This window comes from Oryctolagus cuniculus, chromosome 8 (genome assembly GCF_964237555.1).
Source record: "Oryctolagus cuniculus chromosome 8, mOryCun1.1, whole genome shotgun sequence".
Lineage (NCBI taxonomy): Eukaryota > Metazoa > Chordata > Mammalia > Lagomorpha > Leporidae > Oryctolagus > Oryctolagus cuniculus.
Window position 1 is genome coordinate 14,761,097 of NC_091439.1, and position 23,204 is coordinate 14,784,300.

The window sequence follows — 23,204 nt, forward strand, 5'->3', positions numbered from 1 at the left end:
TCTTTCGTTCTAGTACATCTCCAGGCTCTGCGTCTTCCAAAATTTGCTGCCTAAAACCTAGACAACCTTAATTTCTTTGCCTTTTCATTCCTGTAGCTTTAGAATGAAAATTCTGATAAATAATGATAGATAGTTTGGTGTTGTGGTAGCTTCTGTTGTTGCCAGAACTTTGAATTTTCCAACAGGCTCTTCCTGTTTAGCAGGTGGAAAAGTTCCACGGGGTTCCTCTCTGCACTATCTTCAGGACTCATGGCACACCTGCCCACTCCTTATCTGTGTTTTTTGTCTTCTGTCTTAGTGAACCATATAGCCTACCTATCCAGAAAGTTAATAATCAAGCTATAAGCATTCTTACATAAAATGTGTTTTAGGGTCCTTTTATATATTGTCCCACATAATCATCTGGGAGTTAGTTTATAATATCTACTTTATGGTTCAAAATCAAAACTAAAAACAAAACAGACAACAACAAGAATAAAACCAGAGGCTCTGAATAATTACATAAGTAGCCTAAAATACACACAACAAAGATTAGAAAGAATGATTTTAGTTTTACTTATTTAAATAGTAAAACTTTTAAAAATTTTATCCTTTGGGTACTTATCCCTTTTGTCTTATGATTTAAAAAATATTTAAATATTTAAAAAAATCTCATTGTTTCTATTCTCATTCTAAACTTAGGAGCCAAGGTGCAGTTTTGGTAAAAATACCTGACTTCTTGCCTGTTGTTGCAATGCTATTTCCTCTCTCCTGTGTTCTTTCCATTAATCTCTGAAAAGCATGAAAAGACATCAGCACCACTTTCCCTTTCATAGAAACAGTTGTGTCAGTGAGACTTTTCTGTACTTGTAAAGATCAAAATAAAACTATTTACAGAATGGAGTCTTGAAAATTTTCTTTGACTTTATTTCAACCTTGATGATATTATTGCTTGCTTTATTACCGGTTTGATATGGGGAATTCAAGTAAAAGAAATTACCAGATTTGGCCGGTGCCGCGGCTCACTAGGCTAATCCTCCGCCTGTGGCGCGGGCACCCCGGGTTCTAGGCTCGGTTGGGGCACTGGATTCTGTCCCAGTTGCCTCTCTTCCAGTCCAGCTCTCTGCTGTGCCTGGGAGTGCAGTGGAGGATGGCCCAAGTCCCTGAACCCACATGGGAGACCAGGAGAAGCACCTGGCTCCTGGCTTCGGATCAGCGTGGTGCGCTGTCCACAGCAGGCCGGCTGCAGCGGCCATTGGAGGGTGAACCAACGGTAAAGGAAGATTTTCTCTCTGTCTCTCTCTCTCTCACTGTCCACTCTGCCTGTCAAAAATTAAAAAAAAAAAGAAATTAGCAGATTTAAGAGATAGAGTAATTGTTGAAATGGTTAAATATGTGGAGGTTTCTGTATTTGGACTAATTCAATTTCTAGCCAGCTCTTCATTTTTCATACAATTCCCAAAGACATCACTTTTATTATACTCTGTGTGTATGAGAAGTTTGTAGTTTTCATACTAAGTTGTAAAGAAAATCACTAGATGAACACATGCATTACATTCAGAGGTCCAGAAATCCTGAAATCTTTTTTGAAGAATGTGCCTGGAGTGATACAATAGTGAAAAGTTACAAGTCAGTGTTGCTGATGAATTATGATCAAGGTCATGGAAAACACATTGCTTTTTCTAGTGGTTGCATGATTATCGGGCTTCTGATGATAAATCTGCACCCACTGAAAATGCAGTTAACTTACCTTGGCGATTTTGATTTATTAGCCTTGCAGTGGACAAGGTTGCCCATTTGTTAGTGCTTGTTTTGTATTTGAATAACTTGGAAGCATATAAATTTGAGGCATAGCTTAAAGTTGGTTTAAATGTTTCATATTTCATGGAAAGCATATGATCAGAAAACTTTGGCTTCTGATATTGCTGTTGTAAAATTGTACAGTTTTAATATAGTCGTGGCACTTGATTTGCATTTTGGAGCATCTCTTTTCGTGATTAGGGTTCTGGTTTCAAAGAACTATCAGAACTGTAATAAAAATATGAAAATTACTAGCGAACAATCAGCTTCATTTGGGGAGTAAAAGTTAAACAGTTTAAATAGAGAAGATTGAAGGAACTAGTGACTGATAAAATGTATTCTCTTTGAGTTTTCATTCAAAATAAATATATGATCCTGAGAGCTTTTATTAAAAATTGTGCATTAGTTTAATTATACAGAGAAATTTTCTAGCACTGGTGTGGAATGACATAAAGAAGATTCCTGAATGAAAGAATGTGACTAGAATGAGAGCTTAATGAATACCGGCTTTGAGTGCTACAATGTTGAATAAATTCCAGGGTTAAATTGACCATCAAAACAGATGTGTGTCAACTTAAATTCTCCCTTCTCCTTCCTTGCTGCAATATGCAATAGGTAAGTGGGAACTTTTGGATTCTGTCTTTGTAGCAGTGTTTCTTACCTTCCACAGTGTTTCATTTTGGGTTTGACAATTCTTTGTTGGCAGTGACTGTCCTGTGCATTCTAGTGTGTTTAGCATCACCCCTGGCCTCTATCTGTCATACAGTACTGCACCTAGTTATGACAAGCAGAAATGTCTTCTGATGTTGCTATGTGTATCCTAGCGGGCAAAATCATCCCTGACAGATTACTGTTCCTTATAGTGATGATGTAAGAAATAAGAGTGACCAACATCAAGGTGTTGAAGACATCACAGTAATTGTAATAAATAAGGTGTAAATTACATTGTTTTGTACATTTTCCACCAAGTACAGTCAAACTGAACTAACTTTTAGAAGTTTAAACCAGTTAGAGATGGCTATAATGTTACATCTGGCCCCGGTGGGACATTTGATGGTTTTTGAATTTGATATTACATTTAAATAAAACACTGAGAAAGAACAATCAAGTCTTTTGATATAATTTGATGCTTGGTAGTTTTAATCATCCACAGATAACTTTGGTCTTATACCATTCTGTGATGTTAACATGTTAAGAAATGATGAAAATACACAGTGACTTGTTTATGGCGTCAGTAATCTCCCTAGGCTCTAGTCATGAGTTGCCAAGGCTATGGAAGCCTTTTGAGTTTGCCAACTTCGATGTTATTTCGACAGGGTCATAGTCAAAGTGGAAGTTCTCTCCTTCCTTCAGAGAAAGGTACCTCCTTCTCTGATGGCCCTGTTCTTTCCACTGGGATCTCACTCACAGAGATCTTTCATTTAGGGTCTTTTTTTTTTTTCCAGAGTGTCTTGGCTTTCCATGCCTAAAATACTCTCATGGGCTCTTCAGCCAGATCCGAATGCCTTAAGGGCTGATTCTGAGGCCAGAGTGCTATTTAGAACATCTGCCATTCTATGAGTCTGCTGTGTATCCTGCTTCCCATGATGGATAGTTCTCTCCCTTTTTTATTCTATCAATATTAGCAGATACTAGTCTTGTTTGTGTGATCCCTTTGACTCTTAGACCTATCAGTGTGATCAATTGTAACTGGTACTGAAACAGTATTTTACACTTTGTGTTTCTGTGTGGGTGCAAACTGATGAAATCTTTACTTAATATATATACTAAATCGATCTTCTGTATATAAAAATAATTGAAAATGAATCTTGATGTGAATGGAATGGGAAAGGGAGCGGGAGATGGGAGGGGTGTGAGTGGGAGGGAAATTATGGGGGGGGGGAAGCCATTGTAATCCATTAACTGTACTTTGGAAATTTATATTTACTAAATAAAAAAAAGAAAAAAAACAAACAAAAAACAAAACAAAACAATAAGGAATGAGAAATATTCACCTTTCAGTCGACTTGGTTCTTATAGATTTTTTTGTTAAAAGTGGCCGCAGCTCAATAGGCTAATCCTTCACCTGTGGCGCCGGCACACTGGGTTCTAGACCCGGTCGGGGCACCGGATTCTGTCCTGGTTGCCCCTCTTCCAGGCCAGCTCTCTGCTGTGGCCCAGGAGTGCAGTGGAGGATGGCCCAAGTGCCTGGGCCCTGCACCCACATGGGAGACCGGGAGAAGCACCTGGCTCCTGGCTTCAGATCAGCGCGATGCGCTGGCTGCAGTGCGCCAGCCGCAGCGGCCATTGGAGGGTGAACCAACAGAAAAGGAAGACCTTTCTCTCTGTCTCTCTCTCTCTCACTGTCCACTCTGCCTCTCAAAAAAAAAAAAGTGGATTATTTCTACTATGAAGTATTTTACTGTTTTCTGTGGTCAAATTTGTTCTTCACAAAAGAGCTTAGCTATCCCCATGCTCTGCCTGTAATAAAAGTTCATCTTGATGTAGGCAGTATGGTAGTAACAGTCAGTTATCTATCATCAAGTACATTACATATTCTGATTCTAGAATTCTTTTGGTGCCCAATGAAGACACCATATGTGAAAAGAAATAATAACAAAATTGGCAGAATCTAGAAAACTATTTGAATTGCTCGTTATTTATGAAATTAGTATTAAAGTTTTAAAGCAATGTGAAGGTGTATAATTAAAGATTAAAAGGAGAATAAAATAAGAGTATAGGGTTTAGATACTATCAAGAAACTGAAATTATTATGATTTTGGGACACCATATTTGTTTTTAGAAGTCTCATTGTTGCTAAGACAGTAAGATCAGCGATTTACAAGTACTAATTGACTTAATCATATGAATCATATTATTTTTTAAGCCTCAAAAACGTTCTGCAAATATATTTTTTCTCCTAGACTTTTTCCCAAGAAATAAATTATCTTAGCATTTCATGAAATTGTTTTTTGCTTAGACATATTACAATATGGTTGACAGTGCTTTCTGTTTTACAAGATATGAGAGCATTTTCATTCAGCTCAAAGGGTTCTGTGCCTTATAGCAAAGAAACAAGATGACCTCAGTGAAAAATTTTAAGGTGAAGGTTACTAACATACTATACATTGTATAAAACAATTAAGGCTCCTTGGCCAATGTCTGATTTTAAGTAGTGTTGCATCCTTCTGTACCCTTATTTTTGAACTGTACTCTCAAGTAGTTTTGTGAGTTGACTAACGTATTTGGGATACTTAAGCTTTTCCTTTTGAAAGTTGAAGGATTTGCCAGATTAAATGCATTCAGTGTTATTGCAGACCTGTTATGACTGTTGCCAGCTAAACCCAGTGCTTCTTTGAGAGGCTTCTTACGAACAGCAATAAAACCATGCAATATTCAAAGATTAGGATAATTTATTTTCTTTTTAAAAATTAACCCCAACACTGTATTGTGTCACTTATATATATTTTAGAGCACTTCTGAACACAGACATATTTAATCTTTTTAAAGACTGAACTGGAAGACTATATGGCATTAGAAAAATCTTAGATTCCAAATGTTTGTTATTTGTATTCCAAAGTGGTAAGATGTAGGATTTTTGTTGACATTAAATTTTTTTTTTAATCTTAATCTCTGTTCACGGGGTGAAATGCTAATGTAGACCCAAGTAATATATAAAATAAATTATTCAGAGAAATTATTCTCAACTGTTTCATTCTTAACAGATGAAACAGAAGTGAATAGTCATTTTGAAGTAACCATTATTGACACCTGGGTGATGTTTGTCATTTGTTATGAAAAAGCTGGTGTGGAGTTATGAAAACCTACTAAAATTGTTTTCAGTCTTTTCTTTTGGAGTGATTAAGTACACTACATTGTCTATCTTAAATTAATTGTTTTTTATACTTGAGGTAACTTGTTTGATAAAGACTGAGTTGGTTTTTTTAGAATAGACTTTAAAAACAATTGTGAGTTTTTGTGAGTTTTCTGGAGCTGTTTCCAATATAATATGACTATATGTTCTGAAAGGGAGGAAACTGCAGGCTTCCAACATGATTTTTAGTATGGAACTATCAGTATGAGTTATTTGGAGTGAAAGTAAGTGACCAGTAGTCAATGGAAATTTACCCTTCAATGTTTCCTCTTGGAATGTCTTACAGTTTTATTTTTTAAAGATTTATTGATTTATTTGAAAGGCAAAGTGAGAAAGTGTAGGTCCCATCTGTTGATTAACTACTCAAATGGTCACAATAGCCAGGTCTAGGTCAGGCCCATCCAGGAGCCAGGAATTTCACCCAGGTCCCCTACCTGGGTGGGAGGACCTCAAGTGCTTCTGTTGCCATCCCAAGTGTATTAGCAGGAAGTTGGATCAGAAGTGGAATAGCTGGACTTGAACTGGTACTTTGATACAGGATATTTGAATCACAAGTGGTAGCTTAACCAGTTCCTTTACAATGCTATCTCCTACTTTTATTTTTAAAAATTATTTGTTTGTTTGTTTGTTTGTTTGAGAGAGAGAGAGAGAGAGAACAAACAGACTCCCAGCTGCTGGTTCCCTCCCCAAATTGTCCACAGAGGCTTGGTGTGGTCCACGTGAAGCTGGAAACTGGGACTACACTTGGGGTTTCCCACATGAGTGGCAGGAATCCAATTACATGAGCCATCACTGCTGCTTTGCTTCCCATGGTTTGCATTGACAGGAAGATCGAGTCAGGAGCTGGGAAACAAAGCTAAGTACTTTGAGGTGGGATAGAGGCATCTTAACCACTAGGCTAAAGGCCCACCCCACGTTGTACTTTTAAAGTGTAGTTCTCGATCTGAGATGTTTGATTAGAGTATAAAAGGTTTTATTCTGGTTATATTGAATAATTAGGACCTCACCTCATTTGTTTTTATGCATCTCAGCATATCAAGAGAGTGTCTTATTTATTTTTAGAAATGTAAAAGAATTCAGAATATTGTTAGCAACTGTTCCATTCAGGCAGTTCCTTCACGAAGCCCTAGATCCCTGCGTGACCCTAATGAATTGCAGTGTTCAATTCTTGGGAGGTTTGTAATGAAGCTTTGGGGTTCTCAATGGGTCAAACCAAGTTTTATACTTTATCAGGTTGTGAGAAAATCCAAGAGAAAATCTGCTGTAAAGATCCAAGAGTGATCATTTTTGCACTTGCTGGTCTCTGTTTTTAGCAAGAGAAGGATGTTATTGAGGACCAACCAATGAAAGATATCTTTAAGAATATTCTTTAATGGAAGAAGATTCATTTTTGTCCAGCTCAAACTAAAACTGCTTAGATTTCAAACAAGACTCTGGTAATTTAAATGATCAGTACACTAGGGGAAGATATCTAGACATCCATACAATTCTCACATAGTTTTTATCCAGCCCTCCTATTTTAGATTTCTGCCTACCTAACTTTAGTCCTCAGTTCTAGAGAAACTGGTAGTGTTCATTGCTGAGCATTTGGGGAACTTGTTGTTTACTGTAACTGATTAGTTCTTAGCCTTTCCCATAAGTTAAGATTGAGCTTTCTTGGGTCTAGTAATTCAACTATTACTTATACTCTTGCTCTCCAGCTTTCAAATTCAGTTGTAATTATCTCCTCTGTTATTCTTCTCTTTCTCATGGAATCGTAGATGTCTCTCTCTCTCTCCCTCCCTCCCTCCCTCTTCCTCTCTCTCTTCTTTCCTTCCTCTCTCTTTCTCTCTTTCCTTCCTCTCTCTCTTTCTCTCTTTCCTTCCTCTCTCTCTCTTTATTTCTCAATACTTTTACTTCATTTATTCAACAAATATTCATTGAGTGCTTTATATGTGCCAGTCCCTTCTACATGCTATTCCTTCTGTTTCATCCAGTGCTTAGCCTCTTACCTGTCATGTATTGTATGTATTTTCTTTCTTTCATTCATTTAGCAAGAACTCATTGAGTGCTTCCTGTGTTTTCTCCCCCCGCCACTGCCGAAGAAACCTTTTATTTAAGGAATACAAACTTCATGCATTTCATAAGTCCAACTTTATAGTGATTTTTTCCCACCATACCTGCCTTCCCACCCCCATTCCTACCCCTCTTCCTCCTCCCTCTCCCAGTCCCAGTCCCAGTCCCATTCTCCACTAAGATCCATTTTTAAGTGACTTTATATACAGACCACCAACTCTCTACTAAGTAAAGAGTTCAACAGTTTGTGCGTGTGCATACACACACACACACACACACACACATACAACTGTGTCCCTCAACAGTGGAGATAGGGTTTTTCAGAGTCATTGCATCTTGAAATTAATTTCACTTTTTTAGGAACTTAATTAACTTTAAAGAAGCACCCAAGAATTATACATCTTTTGTAAGCACTTAGACATAATTATAATGCAACTCTTTGAGGACAGAGGTCTTGCATGGGAAGTTAGTGCACAGTGATTCCTGTTGTTAATTTAACAGTTAACACTATTATGTATGACATCAGTGTTCACCCAAGGCTCTTGACATGAGCTGCCTAGGCTATGGAAGATTTTTAGATTCATAAACTCCTTCAGTATTTAAACAAGGCCATAAGAAAATGGAAGTTTTCTTCCCTGTGGGGAGCAACTCGGACTATACTGTTACTGGAATTAAGACTTATTCTATGCATCTGCTCTCCCACAATATGGCACTGGGAGAGGAGGAAACAGCTTCTACACAGCTGCCTCCAGTTCAGCCAATAAACTGTAGGACTTGCTCCTGATTGGAGGAGAGCAGCGTGCTCGGTGTGTGGGCAGCCGGGTTGGGATTGGTGGAAGAGGACTATATAGGAGGAGAGAGACGGCATGCACCAGGAACATCTAAGGGAAACATCTAAGGGGAACACCTGTGCAGCCCCCGAGAGAGCCGGCCGGCGGTGTGCCACTCCCCTGCGGAAGTGGGGAAAGTGGCCAGGGGGAACCGCCCTTCCACGGAGGTGGAAGGGACAGTAGCCAACCCGGGAAGAACCAGCAGCAAACCCGGGGAGGGCCGAGCAGACGAAAGAACAGCGCAGGGTCCTGTGTCGTTCCTCCACGAAGAGGGGGAGCGACACTTCCCCCTTCAGAGAAAAGTACCTCCTTCTTTGTTGACCACTTCTTTCCACTGGGGTCTCACCCACAGAGGTCTTTCATGTAGGACATTTTTTGCCACAGTCTTGGCTTTCCATCTCTGAAATGCTCTTCTGGGCCTTTCAGCCAGACCAGAATGCCTTAAGGGCCGATTCTGAGGTCAGAGTGCTTCTTTAAACTGTTGTCATTCTGAGTCAGCTGTGTGGACTGCTTCCCATGTTGGAACATTCACTCCTTTCTTTATCTATTATTATTACAGATCCTTAATCCTATCCATATGATTACTTTGACACTTAAGATGCTATTTTTACCATGCAGCTTAAGGGGGTTTGGGGTCATATATCAAGTTTTAAAACTGTACCCTTAAGAAGTCCATAGGAATATATACAGAACTATACAGCTTTACAGTTTTAAATTTCATATACTTCATAATTACAGCTTTAGGAACATGATGAGAATCATGTCTTTCAAAAAAGCCAAATTACATGTTTATGATTTAATATGCTGCATTTTCCTGGAATATTCTATTCAAGATATACTTTTAAATGAGAAACTGTCATCCTTGTGCAGAAAATGGATCTTAATGTAATAGTGCACCAAAGTATGGTTTAAAAAGTGTACTTAGGTAGGAAGAGGGATTTATTTTTTGAGATAAAAGGAAAACATGTCAATTAAAATTTTCTTGTTTGAGATATCTAGATACTATGACCAAGATGTTGTGTAAGATCCTGTTAAGCCTTTCATGTGAATTTTGAAAATTAATATAAAACCAATAGCTAAGCATGTATTTTAAGGAAGTGAAAAAGTTTACTGAGGTCTAAGTATAGTCCAACATATCTGCAAGAAGATGCCCAGAACTCTGAAGTATTAATGTAATTGACTGATAACCAACTGTTCAAACAGATTAAAGTGCTAGAGGCTTTTATCATGACCAGAGAGTTCTGGATTGGCACCTGGGTTAGCACTGTGCAAAATTTAAAATTAGACCAGAGGGTCAGCTTGATTTCATGTCAATCAAACTGGAGGCAAGGAGTAAACAATTCCTTCTCTCTGTATTTTATACCAGGAGTAAGGGAGAAAGAAAAGTACACTATCAATCAAAGCAAAAAAGTAGTTGTAATTACTTGAAATCTCTTTCCCAATGATAATTATGTGCCACTATTTTAATTGCCAGTGTTATTCCAAAATCTTTAGATGGTGTGCAGTTAAATTTTAAGACGATATTCTGTAAATACTGTTTGAGGAACAGAGATATTTACTCTCACTTGGTGGTGGTGGTGGTGGTGGTGGTGGGGTGTGTGTGTGTGTGTGTGAAATTTGATACGAAGCTTGTAGAAGTTTCCCATTATATTCTCATTTGCATCTTTGCAATGTGGATATATATTGTATATTTCTCGTGCTCATTTTCCTCTTCCAGTTAAGAGTTGAAAAATACTTAACTAATCTATAAAGGGCATCTGTAGGGTCACTTCCATATGACAGAGGATTTACCCTCTGTCATGGTGATATTTGGTAGATTAAGGGTGTCTCTTGGGAATTAGACTCCAAGTTAAAAGAAGCATTTGTATTTCTCAGTTCACCCAGAGGAGTAATAAACCATACTTTGACTTCTGAAGTCTGTTTCAAAGTCAAATGCCTTCCTTAGAGAGTACTTTGCTGCTCACTTATGAAACTGGAAAAGGGCATTTCAGTCAGTGCTTTGTTCTCCTAGTTAGGAATGGAGGCTGAGTAGGTGGCCACCAACAGGGATAATTTAAGGACCCTCAGAAGGCCCTTCTATCAAAACATATCTCCCTGAATGAAGTAATATATTTCTCTTTATTTTTTGAGCTGTTTGAAATTCTGCCTATTACGGATTCGCTTACACTGTCCTCTTTATAAAAAAAAAAAAAGTATCCCAGGGAGGGTTAAGTAGTCTATTAATCAGTCACTCACAGTCCAGTGTGGCTTGGTTTAATTAAATTGCTTTCATCTAGTTAATGGAAGTTTTCATGGGGATCAGGAAGGAGAGAAAAGGGAAGTAATTTAGTTCCTAGGGTTCTTCAGTGTAAGGTAAGCCTGAGCAGAGAACATTAAAATGAGCTCACACTTGATGTCCAAAGGGCAGTGTGAGGGCACTGGATACCTGGGGATGGGGAAGAGGAGACATAGGAGCTAGTGAAGGAGAAAGAGAAGTAGGAAAATGTCAAACATAAATGTTCAACTTTGAAATATTATGGGTTAGTCTTTTATCATAAAACCTTTAAGTTAATACTGGTGGGTAATATGAAATAATTTTGTATTTCTTTTGGGAATTTCTATTATGTTTTGTTTAGTAGGCATCAATATTTTACAGAAGAGAATATAGACTCTTAAAAACAATTTGTATTTGAAAGATGCCATATACATAGGTAGAGAAAACATATTTTATTCACTAAATAACGAATTTTTAGGATTATGTGATTAATTATAGTCAAAAGCAAGGAAGAAGGCTCAGAATTACTAAGATTACTAAGTAAAACAATGTGAATCTCTATTTATTGAAATTATTAGATTTCTTTCAGAGGTGTATTTTGTTTTCTTTGTGTTTCTGCTCCATGGCAGGGATACTAGAATGAATTTGTTTTGGAGAATATTTCAGGTTTTTAAGTTTTATCTAACTTGTAAAGCTTTTGAAATTTAATTTGTTTATTTTAGGATTTCTTAGGCTTGCTCTTCTCATAGAACAGCATATATGAGTAGAAAATCAAACTAATTTGTATTCTTGGTTAATCATACCAATGGGAAATGGGCAGCTATTCCAGTGTCCAGGCAGGCATCACCTACCACTTTGAATACCTATCTTGATTACATATATATTACCTAGGAGGAAAGAAATGGTTTCATTCACATGAACTTGGTAGAATGAAATCTAGAGGTTCAGAAGTTAGAAGTTCACATGCAGTAACTATGGGGATCATAAGATTTATCACCTAATCCTAATCCAGGAAACTTTGAGAGTTTTTGAAAGGTCACATTCAAAATGATTAACATTATATAAATTTTTGAAGTACCGATTAAGTTGATGTATACATTAATTTTTTTAATGTTGGAATGGGAACTCCAACATTCTGATAACAATGGGAAGAAAAGGTTAGTATAACAGAGAGGAGAAGGAGGGAGGGAAGGAGGTAGGAAGGGGGGGGGGAGAGAAGCAACAGGTGAATCAGATACTCGTTAGTTAATAGGGGAAAGAGATAAATGAGAGTCCTTATCTATGGGAATACTTTTGGTAGAGTACATCTGATCTGTCTGGGTTGCTCATGTTAAACAACTAAGAACTGAGAGATTTCTGGAGTCTGTCCTGCTGCAAAGTGTCAATGTCAGTGATGTGATTATCAGAATGTTAAATGGAGATTATGATGAAAAAAGCTCCCTCTGTAAGCGATAGTGCCCATGCATCACTGTAATATTATATGTGCTAGATCTGGACCAAAGTGCATCCTGATGTGACAGGAGGAATCAGGGAGTTGTGCTGATGCTCTCAGACTTCTTCAGGCTTTGCCTGTATATCAAGATTATTTTTATCTTTTAAATTAATGAAGATTGAGACTGCCGAGGTTCTTAGATGTTGTCATATTTTACAGGAGGGCTTTAAAAAGTTTATGAAAATGCATTTTATGGCAAATCTATGTGTGGATTTAAAAACTTTTCTTTTACACCGGAATAAACTTAATCCATTTCTGGGAACTTTTTGAAGTACCATTGTTTTTACAAATCAGTCTCATTTTGGTCTCAACCTATTACATAGTTCTATTCAAAAAGCTGTTCCAAACTAAAAATCTTTAAACAATTTAAATAATTATATTCAAAAGTACTAAAGCTAAACAAACAAAAACAAAACCCATGGTTATCTGACTATCAAAAAATTGTCATCAGCAGAATAATTACTTTTGGCAAGTTAGATATTCATGTACCATGATAACTTCTTTTTACCCTCTATGTTTTTATTGCAGTGATGTTAGTATTTATCTGAAAATTGTATTTTTCAATACATTATTTTAAAAATGATTTATTTATTTATTTGCAAGGCAGAGTTACAGAGAGGAGGGAGAGACATACAGAGAGAGGTTTTCTGTCTGCTAGTTTGCTTCCCAAGTGGCTGAAATAGCCAGGGCTGAGCCAGGTGTGACTACTTCACCCCAAACATTTTCCAAAAGTGTTTGCTACCTTTTTCGCCATTTAGAGTACTGTTCTTCAACAAGTGTTTTCATAAGAAAACTCATCAAATTTGTTTTTTATTTATAATTCCTTTGAATATTTATAAAAATTGGATGCTGCAAAGTTATAGCTTTCTAAATTTCATTGCGTTATGATAGAGTATATATATTTATTCATTTAAATATATGTTCCATCAAGGTTCTTCTTCTAAGTTGAGAAATCTGAAGCAAAAATATAAATTTTCAAAATTATATCTTGTATATTTTAAGCTCTTATCATTTAATTTGTTCATCTCCTCCTCTGCCTTTGTAGAGATACAAGTTTTTCCATTTGTAAGCTTTGTTTTCGAAAATTGCAATTTGCTAAAAGCTTCAAGGATTACATTTTTTAATTGTGCCAATTTTAAATAAGTTTTATTTAAAACATTGCATTTTCTACTTACAAAGTGCAATGTTATTTCTTTCTCTGTGCACATGTTCCATAGTCAAGTATTGGGAGTGCACAACAACTTAACTATAGCAGCTCAATTTAAAACTGCCACGGAATTTTCTAAAAATTTGGGTCCTTCAATCTGTGTGGAACAGTGCTACATCTATGCTTGCTGTGGCTTTATCAGTCTTTTCAATGGTGGTACTTGCAGAAGTACTACCGGAGGGAGGGGCTGCCCAAAGCATTGCTCCTGTCGTGCCTCCTGCACTCCCACAGGCTCCATAATGATGGGGTTGCAGAATTTCTCCAGCTCTTCCTGCTGATGTTCATGTTCTTCCTTCTCTGCAGTTGGATTGTTATCTTGCCAGTTGTTGATTTCATTACAGTTGTCAGGAATTTTCTGTATATCCTCATTGTTGATTTTGCCTTGAAGTTTGTCTTCTCCAACAGTTATTTTCATGCTGAATGCCTAGGATTCAAATAAATTCATGGATGAAACTCTGTTCATCTGCTTCTCATCCTCAGCCCTGTACTTCTCAACTTACTGGACCATAGGCTTAATGTTTTTCAAATAGCCTGATTATTAGTAACAGTAATTTTGTTTTCTTTTTGTATACCTTATCCACAGCAGAGATATTGAAGGTGTTTTGGCATAATATTGAGAGTCACTGGGGCCGGTGCTGTGGCACAGAGAGTTAACGCCCTGGCCTGAAGTGCTAGCATCCCATACGGGAGCTGGTTCTAGTCCCGGCTGCCCCACTTCCGATCCAGCTCTCTGCTATGGCCTGGGAAAGTAGTAGAAGATGGCCCAAGTTTTGGTTCCCTGAACCCATGTGGGAGACCCGGAAGCTTCTGGCTCCTGGCTTCAGATCGGCCCAGCTTTGGCCATTACGGCCAACTGGGGAGTGAACCATCGGATGGAAGACCTCTCTCTCTGCCTCTCCTCTCTCTGTGTAACTCTGACTTTCAAATAAACAAATAAAATAAATCTTTAAATAAAAAAGAAAGTGACTTTAATCTGAGGGACAGGTTGGGGTGTAAGAGACAAGTAAACAAAGTAGATCATTATAAAATTAAGAGAGGGATTAGGAGAGGAAGGGTAGGAGCGTGGGTGGGAAGGAGGGTGGGGTGGGAAGTATCACTATGTTCCCAAATCTGTATACATGAAATACATGAAATTTGTATACCTAAATAAAAGAAAAAAAATGGAACAAAACAAAAAGCAAATTTGCTAAGCAGCTTGTTATCCTTGGTCATGGCATGCTTACTTTCATAAACCTGCATGGGCACCCTAGAGTAGGTAGCAAATATCTGCATCTCCTTGATAGGAATTGTGGTATTTCACTTGTTGAGCACTGTGTGACTCTCCCAACATGGTCAGTATGGAGCGAAAGAGGAGAGACATCCAAGAGCAACAAATCTTGAATGTTTTCATATGTGCCTTCCAGATAGTACACATTGTCCCTGAAGTTTTTGAAGACTTTCTATATGTGTTCACCACTAAAACCTCAAGTACATTTCTCTAAGCTTTCTTACTTTAGCAAAGTCTCTCTCATTATGTTGCCAGTGTGCTCTACCACATTTTTAATCAAATAATCTAATCTTCAGCATTTAATTTTCAAACTGATGTTACATGCATATTTGCAATAATGTCAGACATTTCACCTTTGACAGAATGAACACACAGAGGCTTTAATTTCAGTCGCTAAATTTGATGAGAAATGAAATCAAACTATTACTAATGATATTGGTATAAATTTGGGAATATTTAGACATCTGCAAATTTTTATTTGGCTAGTGGAACCAACTCTTTAATAGCTATCACTACATGATCTTGACATCAGATAGAGTCTATTGTCATTGACAATAAAGTGTTGGCTCCACTGACTTAAAGAGAATTAGGAAATGATTACATAGTCCCAATTTTATACCAATCTCATCAGTTGCCTAGAATAGGCTCAGCTCTAGCTGTTGCAGCCATTTGCAGAACAAACCAAAAAATTAGTACATTTGGAAAATGGAGAATTAAAAGTAGTTTATTAATTTATTTGAAGGGCAGAATCAGAGAGAGGGAGAGAGAGAGCAAGCATCTGTCTGCTTATTCAGTTCCTAAATGCTTCCAATAGCCAAGACTGAACCAGGTGGAAGCCAGGGACTCCATAAAGGTCTACTATATGAGTGTCAGGGAATCGAGTACTTGAGCTATCAGATTATAAATTAGCAGAAGCTGGATTGGAAGTGTGGGTGGGACTAGATCCAAAGTCTTCTGATATGGAATATAGGCATTCCAAATGGCAGCTGAATCTGCTGCACCACAGTGTCCACCCCAATAAAATTACTTTTAAAATGTCATGTGATCTAAATGAAAAGTCATGTGTCCCAGAGTAGCTAGTAAAAATGCCTTCTGTGGCTATATGCAGATACTGACAATTTAGTGTATTTGTATATTCTGCTTTCATGTGGTTAAAAATGGCCAACCCTGAGCATGGCAATGTGGAAAAACCTTTTGTGTCACTTTGTGATATAAAATTTGTATATATGATCAGCATAGGATAATATATAATAGTATTCATTTATTATCAGTGTTTTAGATAGAAGAAAACTCACTGGTTAATTTTTTACTAAGCATCTGCTTTTCTTGAGCTAATTGCTCCTTAAAAGGCCTATTTCAAAACAAGCAAAAAGGCATTACCAAAAAAATAAGATGAATGAATGGCTCTGTACAATATGTGAAAAACAAACTGACATAGTAAGAGTGTTCCTACTATTCTGTTTGCTTTGAGTAGACATCAGTCTCTCACAGATTTTCATTTTCATATTTTCTGTTGCCTATACTGTTGTCCTGGCACCTTTATGAGTTATACAAACAAAAACATAGGGTACTTTACAATTGGCTGGTCCTCTAGTGGTCAACAGGATAGCAGTGTGGCTACTTCTATTGTCGCCCAGGACTGGAGGCAGCTGTTATATGTACCCAGCAGCTTGCATCTCAGTGCACTGAATTTTATTAGCAAATCTCTGGAGACAGTCCCTAAAAGGGAGGCGCTAGTTGTACTCTACATAGAAAGGCCAAGTGGAAAAGAGTCAAATTATTGCTAATCATCTCTCAACTTTTTTTTTTTTTAATCAGTGCTCCACCCCTTGCCTACCCTCCAGGCCAGACTTAAAGTCAATGGGATGTTTCCCTCAGGTAAAATCCTCTAGTCACAAGTGTGTGAGCCACTTCATCCTGTACTTGCCTTTTTTTTTTTTACTTTTTATTTAATGAATATAAATTTCCAAAGTACAGCTTATGAATTACAGTGGCTTCCCCACCCCCCATAACTTCCCTCCCACCCGAAACCCTCCCCTTTCCCACTCCCTCTCCCCTTCCATTCACATCAAGATTCATTTTCAATTCTCTTTATATACAGAATATCAGTTTAGCATACATTAAGTAAAGATTTCAACAGTTTGCACCCACATAGAAACACAAAGTGAAAAATACTGTTTGAGTACTAGTTATAGCATTAAATCACAATGTACAGCACATTAAGGACAGAGATCCTACATGAGGAGTAAGTGCACAGTGACTACTGTTGTTGACTTAACAAATTGACACTTCTGTTTATGGCAGGCATCAATAATCACCCTAGGCTCTTGTCATGAGTTGCCAAGGTTGTGGAAGCCTTTTGAGTTCACCGACTCTGATCATATTTAGACAAGGTCATAGTCAAGGTGGAAGTTCTCTTCTCCCTTCAGAGAAAGGTACCTCCTTCTTTGATGACCTGTTCTTTCCACTGGGATCTCACTCGTGGAGATCTTTTGTTTAGGTCATTTTTTTTTTGACAGAGTGTCATGGCTTTCCATGCCTGAAATACTCTCATGGGATTTTCAGCCAGATCCGAATGCCTTTAGGGTTGAATGTGAGGCCAGAGTGCTGTTTAGGACATCTGCCATTCTATGAGTCTGCTGTGTATCCTGCTTCCCATGTGGGATCATTCTCTCCCTTTTTTATTCTATAGGTTAGTATTTTCAGACACTAGTCTTGTTTATATGATCCCTTTGACTCTTAGTCCTATCATTATGATCAATTGTGAACAGAAATTGATAAGAGAAGGAAGAGATGTACAATTTGGGACATGCTCAAGCTGACATGCCCCAAACGGTAGAGTTAGAAACATACCAGGGGATTCCAATTCAATCCCATCCAGGTGGCATGTACCAATGCCATCTCACTAGTCCAAGTGATCAGTTTCTATTCACAATTGATCATAATCATCTCTCAACTTTAACCATTTTTTTTAGGATTTATTTATTATTTACTTGAAAGTCAGAGTTACACAGAGAGAGGAGGAGAGGCAGAGGGAGAGAGAGAGAGAGAGGTCTTCCATCTGCTGTTTCACTCCCCAGTTGGCCACAACGGCTGGTGCTAGGCCTATCCGAATCCAGGAGCCAGGAGCTTCTTCTGGTTCTCCCACGTGGGTGCAGGGGCCCAAGGACTTGGGCCATGTTCTATTGCTTTCCCAGGCCACAGCAGAGAGCTAGATTGGAAGTGGAGTAGATGGGACTTGAACTGGTGCACATATGGGATGCTGGCACTGCAGGCAATGGCTTTACCTGCTATGCCACGGCGCTGGCCCCCTCCTTTTTTTTTTTAAAGATTTATTTATTTATTTTAAAGGCAGAGTTACAGAAAGGCAGAGAGAGAGAGAGAGAGAGAGAGAGAGAGAGAGAGAAAGGTCTTCCATCCGCTGGTTCACTCCCCAAATGGCTGCAACAGCTGGAGCTGTGGTGATCTGAAGCCAGGAGCGAGGAGCTTCTACTGGATTTCTCACGCGAGTGCAGGGGCCCAGCACTTGGGCCTTCTTCTACAGCTTTCCCAGGCCATAGCAGAGAGCTGGATCAGAAGTAGAGCAGCCGGGTCTTGAACTGGCACCCATATGGGATGCCAGCACTGCAGGCGGTGGCTTTACTGGCTACACTACAGCACCAGACCCTTTAACCATGTTTTAAAGTGAGAAATCTGCCCACAATAAAGGTTCTTATTTCATGTCTTTTTTGAAAAGACTGTTATGGCTGTTAGAAGTAAAAAGCAGTGGTCTACCACCAAACTAGATTATTTTTGTGGGACTCTTAATAACTATATATATATATATTTGATAAATGCTTTTTGTTGTTATTTTTTTAAGATTTATTTTATTTATTTGAAAGAGAGTTACACAGAAAGGTAAAGACAGAGAGAGGGAGAGAGAAAGAGGTCTTCTGTCTGCTGGTTCATTCCACAAATGGCTGCGACAGCTGGAGCTGAGCCTATTCTAAGCAACTGACAAGATTAGTATAAACTTGGGAATATGTAATCATTTCCTAATTCTTGTTAAGCCAATGGAACCAATACTTTATTGTCAATGACAATAGATTCTATCTGATGTCAGGATGAAATTAGATAATAAAGATTCTTAGAAATTTCCTGTCCTATAGTAAGTTGCCACACATAAGAAAATGCTGGCTGTTGTTACTGTCATTGTTGTCACAACATTTCTTCAAGGGTGTTCTATAGAGCACTAGGTCCTAGAGACATTAAGAGTTACCAGAAACATATTCCATCACCAAATAACTTTTGGGAATATTAGACTACACAAGATTAAAGAGCTTTCTTTGAGCTTTCTTTGCTATATAACCTCTAAAGTATTGTTCATTTATTTTGTATTTTTTATTTTTTTGACAGGCAGAGTTAAACAGTGAGAGAGAGAGAGAGAGAGAGAAAGGTCTTCCTTCTGTTGGTTCACCCCACAAATGGCTGCCATGGCTGGTGGTGCGCCCATCCGAAGCCAGGAGCCAGGTGCTTCCTCCTGGTCTCCCTTGCAGGTGCAGGGCCCAAGCACTAGGGCCATCCTCCACTGCCTTCCCGGGCCAGAGCAGAGAGCTGGACTGGAAGAGGAGCAACCGGGACAAATGGGCACCCCGACCGGGACTAGAACCCGGAGGGCCGGCACCACAGGCAGAGAATTAGCCTAATGAGCCGCGCCGGCCAGTATTGTTCATTTTTAATAGGGAGCATGATATGAAGCATTTTTCAAAATATATTTTATCATAGAACCCTTAATATAAGGGTCATCCTGGGGTTTGCATAGAATATTCTTTAGGAAGTAACACATTTACATGACTGTATCCAAACTGCTTAGCTGCCATTCAGAGTTCTCTACAAATTGGCCTAAGTTACCAGACCATTCAAGACATGCGTTGCTTTTATGGTACTTATTAGAGACAGATTGGTCTTTTCACTGTGTATTAATATACTATGTTTATTCATCATTAGGTACATTTGTTCATCTCTATGTCAAATATTACTTCTCTATTCTGTTTGCTCAGTTTAATCTTTATCACTTTTATTGACCTCTCCAAGTGCACAGTATTCTTTTGTAATATGCAGTCTGAAGTTAAGTTCATGTAGAGAATTTTTCAAAAAATCCTACATATTGCATTTTTTAGTTACAGAATTTCCCTTTTGTTCTTTTTCAGCATTTCTATATATGTCCTGAATACCTTATGTTTTCAGCCTTTGTATCTTTCCCTGTAAATATGTTGAAACACATCTTAAAAATCTTTGTCTACTAATTTCACTAACTGGGTCTTCTATGATCTGCTTCTATTAAACATATACCCCTTTAGTTATGAGTTTTGTGCCTCTTTGCCGGTCTTTTAGTTTAAATATTGTATTCTGGACATTGTTTACTAAAGAACAAGCACTGAGATATGTATACCTATTTTAACTTTTAAATTTACCACTTTTATTTATAGTTTTCTTGACCTTATCCTTCAGTTCTTTCATGGAATGTTTTAGAAAATAATTTACTTATTTGAAAGGCAGAGTTAGGGAAATGGAGTAGGGAGAATGAGAGGAAGAGAGAGAGATCTTCCATCCATTGGTTCACTCCTCAACTGGCTGCAACAGCTGGAGCTAGGCTGATCTGAAGCCAGGAGCTTCTTCTGAGTCTGGCATGTGGGTGCAGGGTCCCAAGCACTTGGGTCATTTTCCACTGCTTTCCCAGGCGTATTTGCAGAGAGTTGGATTGTAGTGGAGTGCCTGGGGCTGAAATCAGCGCCCGTATAGGATGCTGGCACTGCAGATGGTTGCTTAACTGCTTTACCTTGGCTCTGGCACCTCTTTCATGGCATTGTAATTTTAGTGTTTATTTTTTAATATACTTTAAACTCTATTTTCTAATTACTCATTTTCCCCCAGGGAAGTACATTTTTATCATATGAATGCAGTATTTCATGGAATTTCTCTCATGCTATTTATTTCCCTCAAATATCTGGTAATCCTGGATTGTTCACTGTCTTATTAATGAGGAAGATGGAGCAACAGGACTTACCTTTGCCATTGTATACCTTTATTTTCCCTGAATGAGAGATTTGATTGTAAACTATGTGTCTCTTGGGTGGACATGTTGACTGGTAAATATATTTGAATTTAATATGTGCACTAGGCAACAGGCAAACAGGCTAGTAGTATAGCCCTTTGCAGAAAAATTATTCGAATTTTTAAGAGATGATCTATTTTTCAGCTTGTATTATAAGCATTTGCACCAGATGTCTGAGAATAAAGGTGTGGACAGGACTTATCCAGCTGTTAATAGTGAGTCCTTTGAGGAAATACTTTCAGTACTGCCCTCCAGCCTAACTCCTTACTCAGATCTATTCTGTGTTGCTAAAGTCTTTCCAGGCTCTCTCCTGGGCAAAAAGAGACCCATCTTCTCTGCAGCCCTCATCTGCCACTTCATTTTTTGTCTCCTTCATTACTGTGATAATCTCATCTGCATCCTGTGTTCTCCAAAGCTGTAAACATTGTAGACCACTCAAGGGTTCTTGGCCTCTCTCCTGTCCTACTTCATTTACTTTTTGTTATTGTATATTCGTTCTATACTTTTAGGTTCATTCTGGTGTGATTTGAAAGTGAGAGGTAAATATTTGTGTTTAGGCTGCCATTCTTCCATAGTAGTATCATTCATTTAAAATGTTAAATTCTTGTTCTTTTGCCTTTTTTTGGTTTTTAAAAAAATTTAGGATCATTGAAATCAGGTTTAAGTATTTGATAGGTTTGTTTCTATCTCTTTGTTCCCTGTGGATTCTGTCATGGACTGAATACTGGAAAGACTCAGTAAATACATGAGCGACTAATTCTTAAAATTACTAATATCAACCGTAACTGAAAGTGTTACAGTCGAACATGTGGAAGATTTGTTGTGGCAATTTTTTTCTGGGAAAACTAAAAAAACTAAAAGAAAATGCATCCATATTCACAACAATACATACTTTTAATGAGTTTTAGGCAAAACAATCTTTGTTTTGCTTTGTTCTATAGTTTTAAAAAAAAATTTTTGATTTATTTATTCGAAAGTCAGAGTTACACAGAGAGAAGAGAGGCAGAGAGAGAGAGAGAGGGCCTCCATCCAAGGGTTCACTCCCCAATTGCTGCAATGGCTGGAGGTGTGCTGATCTGAAGCCAAGAGCCAGGAACTTCCTCCAGGTCCCCGACTTGGGTGCAGGGGCCCAAAGACTCAGGCCATCCTCTACTGCTTTCCCAGGCCATAGCAGAGAGCTGGATCAGAAGAGGAACAGCCGGGACTAGAACTGGCACCCATATGGGAGGCTGGCGCCTCAAGCCAGGGCGTTAAACCGCTGTGCCACAGCGCCAGTCCCTGTTCTATAATTTTAAGCAGGAAATGATAGAAGGAACAGGTTTGATGCTGGGGAAATTACAGAAGAAAGGCACTAGGAAAGGTAAGAAAAAGGAATCACAAACAAAGGGGAAAGAGGTGCCAAAGGTAAAAAGTAAAATTAGAATCATAGAATCATTTTCTGCCACTTCCTTTAGGTATGGGAAGAATTTTGCAGTGGTTCTGATCTGGAACCCTTAGATCTTGACAGAAAAGCGTATCGGAGTTTCTCCAGAAGTTCTTAGGTATACTTGCTGTGGAGTCATTGGTTTTCCTCAGTCAGAAGCTGGTTGTCTAGTTTTTAAACCAGTGGAGTGTGTATGTGTATAAGCAAGGGTTACAAACTGCTGTTAACACTTCTTAATTAGGCTGAAATTCCATTGAGGGATTTGTGGTGACCTCATAAATAATGAATGTGAAATTTAATTTTCCAAAGTTACAGGTGCCCAGTCAAGGATATAGAAAATTTATGGATCTTTTCAGGTCATGGTAGCCTGCTGCATGTGAACATTAGTCCAGTGCTCAGGAGGATGGAGCAGAGTGTTAGAATCTCTCTCTCTCTCTCTTTTTTTTTTTTTTTTTAAATCGTGATTGAAAACTTCAAGTCTTTGTTTTCCTGAACAATTTGGAGATAAGTAAGGTGTATTACTACATGACTCATTATTATTTTACAGACTTATTTGTATTTTCTTTGACTTGATTTAATTGTTTGCTTTATTAATCTCTTAAAATAATCTAGTAAAATGAAAACAATATAGCAGGTAGATATGACTTCTGTTTATAAAACATTAGGTCCCAAAGAAGATAACTGAAGAAAATGCAAAGACAAAAGTGTAGATTACTTATATGTTACATTTTCCTATTGCTTGAAATTCACCTTTAATTCATTTTAGGAATAATTGGATAGAAAATATTTTTAAAAATCTTCTCCCCCTCCGGCTATCTAACTTTCCAATGATGAATTGGCCTAAACACATAACTTTATGAAAATTACAATGACTCTTTAAATGATGATACTTTGCAATTAGAATCACATAATATGAAATGCTCCTTCCTGAGAAATTTACATTTAATTTT

At 38.0% G+C, this 23,204-nt stretch overlaps 1 protein-coding gene across 22 annotated transcripts in view; it reads left to right on the forward strand.

The window, feature by feature from the left end:
- Positions 1 to 23,204, forward strand: part of IQCM (IQ motif containing M) — a 577,684-nt gene that overhangs the window by 35,112 nt on the left and 519,368 nt on the right. For 6 of the 22 annotated variants that reach the window (XM_051819382.2, XM_051819370.2, XM_051819385.2 and 3 more), the window contains one exon: positions 16,556 to 16,615. The exons of the other annotated variants lie outside the window; for them this stretch is intronic. The gene's annotated coding sequence lies outside the window, so the exon portion shown is untranslated. The remainder of the gene's footprint in view (positions 1 to 16,555; positions 16,616 to 23,204) is intronic. 22 annotated transcript variants of the gene reach the window in all.